Source organism: Dasypus novemcinctus, chromosome 6, assembly GCF_030445035.2.
Source record: "Dasypus novemcinctus isolate mDasNov1 chromosome 6, mDasNov1.1.hap2, whole genome shotgun sequence".
Taxonomy (NCBI): domain Eukaryota; kingdom Metazoa; phylum Chordata; class Mammalia; order Cingulata; family Dasypodidae; genus Dasypus; species Dasypus novemcinctus.
Window position 1 is genome coordinate 44893503 of NC_080678.1, and position 7765 is coordinate 44901267.

Genomic DNA, 7765 nt, shown 5'->3' on the forward strand with positions numbered 1-7765 from the left:
ATGTAAACCTAGGTCAATGCAAATGTGCCTGTAGGAAATCATCAACCTTGGAACTCAGAGAGCACACTGGAGTTGCAGGGGGTCTACTGTCCACAGAGTTCCTCACCCCTTTCAGTCAACATCCTTTTATTCAAAGGTGTCATTTTTATTCGTCAGTCAAATTTGGACAAGTTAGAGCTGGTAGCTTAGTAATGGATCTTCTGGGACACAGTGAACATCGAGTACACTAGCAGTGTCTTGCCAACCTCTATTCTGAAATTCCCCTTACCCACCATATGTGGTCATACCTGTGACCTCCGGGTGCTTCAACAGGAGCACAAGTCCACATCTCAGGGTGGTGCTTGTTGTCTTCGTTCCAGCAGAAAATGCATCTAACACAGTCATTATCAAAATTTCAATGTGTTGATTGTGTTTCTCCTAGAGATGATATGATGAAATTATTTGATGAATTAGTTTGCCTGCATATTTAATTGCAATGAATCCAAAATAACTCAGATTATTTTAAAATATGGAAACATAGAAATCGGAGAGTACAGGTATTGAAAAATGTTGCATAGTATATAAAAGAGACATTCTGTTATTTCTTCCAATCTTTATTTCCTACTCCTTTAAGCTTACCTTGCCTATTAATTCCATTTCCCAATAAAATTTAGAGTTTGATTGGCCATACAATACAGTTCATCCCAGTGAGATCTAAGCTGAACCCTGCTGGTGGGAATTTTCTCTTTAGGTCTTAGTCAAAACACAGATGTGGAGATGGATTTGGGGCAGATATCATCTTGGGATAGACGGATAAGCATGAGGCTAAAGGTCTATTTGGAAATATGGTAAAAAAAATGGAAGGTACCCAATTTCTGGATGCTTTAGGATGACCGTGTTACCCTTGGACTGTCCCAAGTGACTCTTTTATCTGAGAGAAATGAATTTACTATTTCTTAAGCCATTATTAACTGGGATTCTCCTACTTAAAGACTAACAATAATTGATAGAAAAGGGTAAATTAGGGCTGCACCATATATGTCGTTATAAGCCTGCATCCAAGAGTTTTTAATTTTCTTCTGTTAAAGAATTGCTACGGACCCTAATTGCCTGCACTCTCTTTATGAAATTTAAATTGTTCAAAGGATAATATGAGAGTACAACCTAGAATGCTCTACAGAGAGTGAATTTACCATTCAGGGTAGAGTCAGGGCTATTTTATTACAGATGCACGGTGTAGCAGTTTGATATAATTGATGAATTCCAAAAAGAAAATTGGGTTTTGCTTGTAATCTGATCTGTACCTGGGCATGATTGACTTATGCTTAGGGTGTTGAGTCCCCACCCTTGGTGGCAAAGGGGCAGATAAAAGGCAAAGCGAAGAACAGAGTTGAGGGCTTTTAATGTTGGAGTTTTGGTTTTGGAGTTTGATGCTGAAGACTTAAACTGGAGCCCTGGGAAGTCAGCAAGCAGAGGAAAGAGAAGCCAGCCCCAGGATGGAAGGAACCTTGAATCCAGAGTAAAACAAACCCCAGGAATGTAGGAACCAGGAAGCCTGAACCCTTATAGATGTCAGCAGCCATCTTACTCCAAATAGCAAGAAGGGGTAGGAATAGGCAAGTGGAAGAGTACAGCAAACATAAAGACCAAGAGTTTGGGCCTTAACTGCCCTTGTGGGATAAAAGGGAGAGATATGCTAGCGTTAATGCAGATGTCACAGCCAAGGAACCGATGTAAAGTCGTGCTCAGGAATTGAAGATGGGCCAGTGGAAAGCACTTGAACTGTGGTTAACCCTTCTGTCTGATTTTCCCATAGACTGTGTGCAACAGTCTTTTCCATCTTCATTTTATGACTGTCTAGTTTGCATTTTCTAAGTTCTTTGAAATTGCTTCCATTTCATCTGAATTTCGGCATTATGTTTCTCCTCTGGTAGATTACCAGTGCCTAAGTAAACAGGCCAAAGTTTGTATTTATGTAACAATTCAGAAAAATCTTCTGTGATGCTTTGTGCATGTATGTAGAGAAATAATCAATGGACCAGAAAATTCATGGGCAAATAAATAACCGAGTTGTCAGTAACACTGTACCTGTTCCATTATGATCAGGAAACAATCAATAAAATCCTGAGGATTTAAATGTCCAGGGATGTTTGGTGTTCTTTCATTTTTTTAAAATAAGTTTTTAAAAAACAGATGTTTTTCAGTAATTTATTATGACTGCCAGGGAAATAATCTATTACAATGGGGAAGTATGGCAGACCTAAAATAGAAAAAAATATCATTTATTAGATTAATAAAAATTTAATGAAGCATATATGCTATAAGCCAAGTCTGGTTAGAAACTGGAGCTTTAATGATGAAAAAAATCATCTCCACCCTGAATTCTCTGTGCTGATAGAATTGAGGGAGAAAAATTCTTACCATTGGATCAATGATAAAAATCATTTCCTAACTCATACATAATTTTTAGAAACTAAAAATGCCTTTATAACAATTTTCTCCTGTTTCATAATTCTTGCCTATACTTTGAAATAAAGGATGGCATGGATTACTATGATTCACATTTTGTAGATGGAGATGGCAGGTTAAGTAAATTAGGGCAACATGAAACAGAGCAACAAGTTAGTATCTGCTGTTTCTACTTCTATCTAGCAGTTTCAGATATAGAATTGGTATTTTAAAACATTGAAGGTACTATAAAACCCAACTTTGCATTTATAGATAAAGTGGCTGTACACCAGTGCACTTAAGTGACTATGCTAAGATCACACAATTATCATATAGGTAGAGGGCTGGACAGGCCAGTTCAGCACAGCTCATACTGCATAAACTGGATCATATTGTAATCATGAAACCCGTGACCTTGTCAACTATCGCCCCAACTGGAGCATCAAACTCCATTCTACTTAGTCAATGTTTCCTGATGGCATCATGGTCCCAAACGTGCTCCCTCCTTGAACACCTAAGTTAGTTTATTTCTGCCAAGTAATTTGATGAAGAATTCTTAAGAAGACTAGCTTTGTCACTAATGAAAGCTTATCAGCAAAGGTCTCAGGACTGCTTTGAGTGCTGTGGATATGCTTTTGGGAAGTCACAAAGTACTTTATGGAAACTGGACTTTGGGCTTAATGGAAAAACCACTGAAGAGGAAGCCAAAGGATTTGAACTGGAGCTCAATATTCTGGGCAAGTGTTTTCTTGCATGCAAAATATAGAGGTTGCCTGTATTTCCTCAATGTTTGTTGCCAAGCTGTGGCCCAGGACTGTGGTGTTCTAACATTCACTTCACATTTTGATCTCTCCTGAATGTAGAACTTGTCAGACAAAAGAGAATACATGGTTCTTCAGGGAAAAAAAGGTCTTGGTATCACCTGGGTCCAAGCAGAGCTCAGAATCCTGATGTTTTCATTGAGTTTTTCCATTACGTTAAAAAATTCCTGATCTGTATAACCAAAACAGTTGTGGAAAATAATAGAGCAGATCACATTGCAGGGAGCACAGCCCAGGATAAAAGTGAGATCACAGGGTGATGTGAAAGAGCTGGAAATATTTTTACAACAGCATTAAAATACTCATAGGAAACTCTTTTCTTTCCCAGGAAAACAAGAAAAGGTAATTTTAGAATTACTGAAGAATTATCTATTTACAAATTCTCTTCTCAGTAAAAAATTCAGCATTCACAGAGCAATACTTCATTTTTTTCGCTCAAACTCAATTGACTATTCCATCATAATTGGTTTGTTAATGGTTCTCCAAATATTCCAATACCTTCACTGCCTTTTTTAACACCCTTCTAACCCAACATACCTGTACTTTGGGGGGGAAAGCAGAAGAATGAAAAGGGGCCACTCTTTAAAACTTCTAAAAATTCAAAATATCACTGCAGGATCACCTCTGTCTACAACAACTATAGACAATTAAGTATTGATCCAGCAAGGATGATGATAGTTAGGCATCTCAAAAATTCTAAAATATTATAGGCAGTTGATGGAACCATATAGAGAACAACAGAGTGGAGATCTAAGTGAAAAAAAATTAAGGGTAAATTCAATATTTTAAATAGCAAATGTTAAAAAATCAAACCATCCATTTTGTATGAGAAAAAAATACAATAATAAAACCTGAGAAGATATTTTAATTGCCAAATAAAAAAGCAAATCAAGAAAATTTTTTTCTCACTTCAGTAACAAGTATGTTAAGCAAAAAAGTTTAAGTCCAAGAATGCAGTCCTTTGGTTTCTTCATTTCAATATAGAAAAACAAGATCCTGATCTAGTTCTGTTTGTCATCACACATCAAAACCCAAAACTTAATTTATTTGGGCAAAGCTGCCCTCTTTGTGGGTTTCTGGGATTTTGCTCAATATTAGCCATCAATGGAAATCAGTATGGCTTAATATATATTAAAACTGAGCACGATTTTGGTCAATTCCATCATTTTAGCGATGAAAAAAATTAAAGCAGAGCAAAGATTATTTTTTGGTGGGGCATGTGTACATGAAATAATATTAATCAAGGATCAATAAACTTTATATGCAAAAAAAGCCCACAAATTCATGTCTATAAAGTAATTAAGGGTAACTTGAATCTGGTGTTGTAAAGAAATGACCAGCTGTTGACTAATAGGAAACAGTTATTGTTGCTGCTACAATACCAGGACCCTTTGCAGGTGAGAACAGAAACACTCCAGGGCTTTAAGAGTTCAGGAAAGTTTTTATTTTAGCTGGGGACGTGACTAATTTGGAAGCCTCTGGGATTTCTTTGTGTACACGAGTTTCACAGGTAAAACTGATATTCTGCCTGTCCTTTCACTTCATTTGAAGGAAGGAATGAAAAACAAGGTAGTTTGGAATCCCACTTGAAAGTCAGAATCATTTCACCAGGACTTCACAGGTCAGGAGAGCTGGAGGTGTGTGTTAAATAATTACCATGAACATGTTAATACAAGTTCAGTAAAGTGGATGAGAAGGATAAGCTAAGAAGCAAGCAGGGACAATTTACACCATGCAAGACAGGTTGATTATTGTTAAGAGTAGTTGATATCCAGTTAAGTAAATCATTTTACAGCCTAGAGTTTATAGCCTGTTCTCTATTGTAGAGAACAATGTTTTAGCATATATTTCTTTTATTATATAAGTCAGTTGTGTAAGTATGAGTAACCTTAAAAATTCAAGTTGGTAGTTTATAAATAGTGCTGAGTTTACAGGGAAGTCACATGGTGAGCGTTCCCCTGGGAAGCCCACAGGTGAGCATCATGACTGGCCTGGGTCATGGGCCTTGGAGGAAACCCTCAGTCATGCCCATGAGGAAAAGCACATGTCACTTGTTTCATGCCCTGCAGGGCAGTGATGAGTCTGTTCCCAGGGTGTCCATGGATAAGTGCTTCCTGGTGCACTGTTCTGGAATAGGTAACCCAGATGAAGCCTAGAGGGAAACATGGGCCTTTTAACTCTTGGGAAAATGATATTCAGAACCCTCTATCCAAAAAAGCAAAAACAAACAAACCATAAAACACACTATTTTCATGATATTCTGATTGCAAGTAAATAGACAGCTCATGGTGGAAAAGGATTAAATGAGATTTGCATACCCACATTTTATCCTCAAGCATGCTGCATTCACACAACACACACACACACACACACACAAACACCACACAAAATACAGCTCCCTTGGGGCTTTGCATTAAACCCACCCTCCTCCCCCTGAAGGCTGATTCCATGACCTTTCTGCTGATCCTGAAAGCTCTCTAAGGATGTCAATAGAGAAGAGCGCACTCTAGGAAGGTCAGGGGTACAGTTTGAAGACTCACCCATCGTTGCTTTTTTTCAGCTCCTCCACAAGGCAACAAGCTTCTTCCTGAGCACGGTCCTCAATGCTCCTTTTCCCCATCCCAAAATTCCTCAGGGTCATGATGGAGAAGTGTTGGAGATACCTCCATGTCTTTCCATGGCTCAAAATTAATCCTACAAAGAGGGAAAATAGACTCTAGGAAGGAGATCCTCGATAACAATGAGGATGCTGATAGTGGAGAGCTACTGTATGGACCAAGCTGTGCTGAGGAGCTCAAGTCTCTGTTTCAATTCCCCACCTCCCCTCCCATCTCCATTGCCTAACACAGGCACAGGCACACATCTACCGACCTTTTCCTCTATTAGCTTTTTCTGCCAGTGGGAAACTGCTCCTTCCAGAAAACTCCTCTCCATGATCATTCAGAGCTTCCTTTACTGCTTCATATCCATGCAACACCACAGTGGGCTTCACGCCAAAATAGAGAGTGAATACAGGGCCATAGATTTCAGAGAGCTGGAAAACGGTAAGGAAGCACAGATATTAGCAAGGAAGTGACTATTTGGCCTATATATTGTGCATATATGAGGCAGGATGATTTTATCAGTCTGTTGATGTTTTTATTCTGCCATGAGCCACATAAAATATTCTGAAGTTTATGCATCGACATGATGGGTATTTATGGAGGGTCTCTGAGGTCCCACATTATTACTTGATTAAGCTAGCTTTATTTAGTTCCATTTTACAGATAAAGAAATTGAGGTTTAGGAAGTTTAAATGTTGTATCCATGGTCCCCCATTTAATAAATACAAGACCCACACTTGAACGCTGCTTGATCACCTCTGACGCCTGATGAATTCATCAGTTCTCAATACCTATTTTGATCAGATCAGTTTCATCACTCATGCTGGTCCTGAGCTCCCATGGCTATTTCCTTACATCAGGCCTAGTTGGCTTTCTCAGACTAATTTAATCCTATTGGCTAACCAGAACAGGGCACAGGGTTTAGACAGTGGATGACTTATTAGAATATCTACAATCATGAGAACACTTCTTTTAGCTTGACCTTCAGACTGAAAATCTTAGCCAAGGCTGCAAAACAATGGAAGGCAGCACATTCTCTACTTTGCTGCTTGATTATTTTATTAATTTGATTTTACCTTACAACGCCTTAAAGTTTCTCTTCCCACAAAATGAATAAATTCATTTGCTATTTCTGATATGACAGAAAAACAACAAAATAAAGCAACAACAACCAAAAATCTAAAGGAGAACTTCTATTTTGCAATGATCTATTTTAATACATTGCCTCCAAGTATGTACTTTAGGTCCTCTCATGAATTAATTTACTTACCTTTTGCAAGGCACTGGAAGAGACTAAAGCATACTTATATTGCTTAAGGATTTTGTGATGTCCTTAATATTTGTCAGTAGAATATTTCCAATAATTGGGAGAGGAGAGGGGCCAGGTGGGAGCTTGCCTTTCCCATAAGTTATTTTCCAAAGGGAAAGGAGAAGCAAAGAGAGGCAGAGTACCAGGACCATGATTAGATCCATTGGAGTCTTTTCTTCTCACTAAGGCAACTATGAACGTGCAGTCCAAAGCTTTATAGCACTCTCTACCCATTCAAATTGTGAGTCTTGGACCTTAAAAAGTATCTAGTCAGCTAGATTCACTTAAAACATTTCTAAATGGACTTTGGTCTATTGAAAATATTGAGAAATTGTTATTTAGTCTTGCTTTTCTTCTTTCCCAGGATACAACCTCAAGATTGTGATTTAATTGATTTAATAGGATTTAAATATTTAATTGGTCCAGGTATTGTTAAATATATTTAAATTAAAAGAACACACTCTAGGTGGTTACTGAAGTAGATGGTTTGATTAAATAAATTGCTGAACATTCTCAATTCTCAAATTTTCACTTGGCAACTTCTGACTTGAGAGTAATCTGTGTTTTCTATATGTTTTTAAAAAAATGTTTCTCCTTTTATGTTT

The 7765-nt window shown here is 37.8% G+C and overlaps 1 pseudogene; it reads right to left on the minus strand.

The window, feature by feature from the left end:
* LOC101435853 (cytochrome P450 2C9-like) overlaps positions 1-7324 on the minus strand; it is a 70399-nt pseudogene extending 63075 nt beyond the window's left edge.
* Positions 7325-7765: the final 441 nt, after the last annotated feature.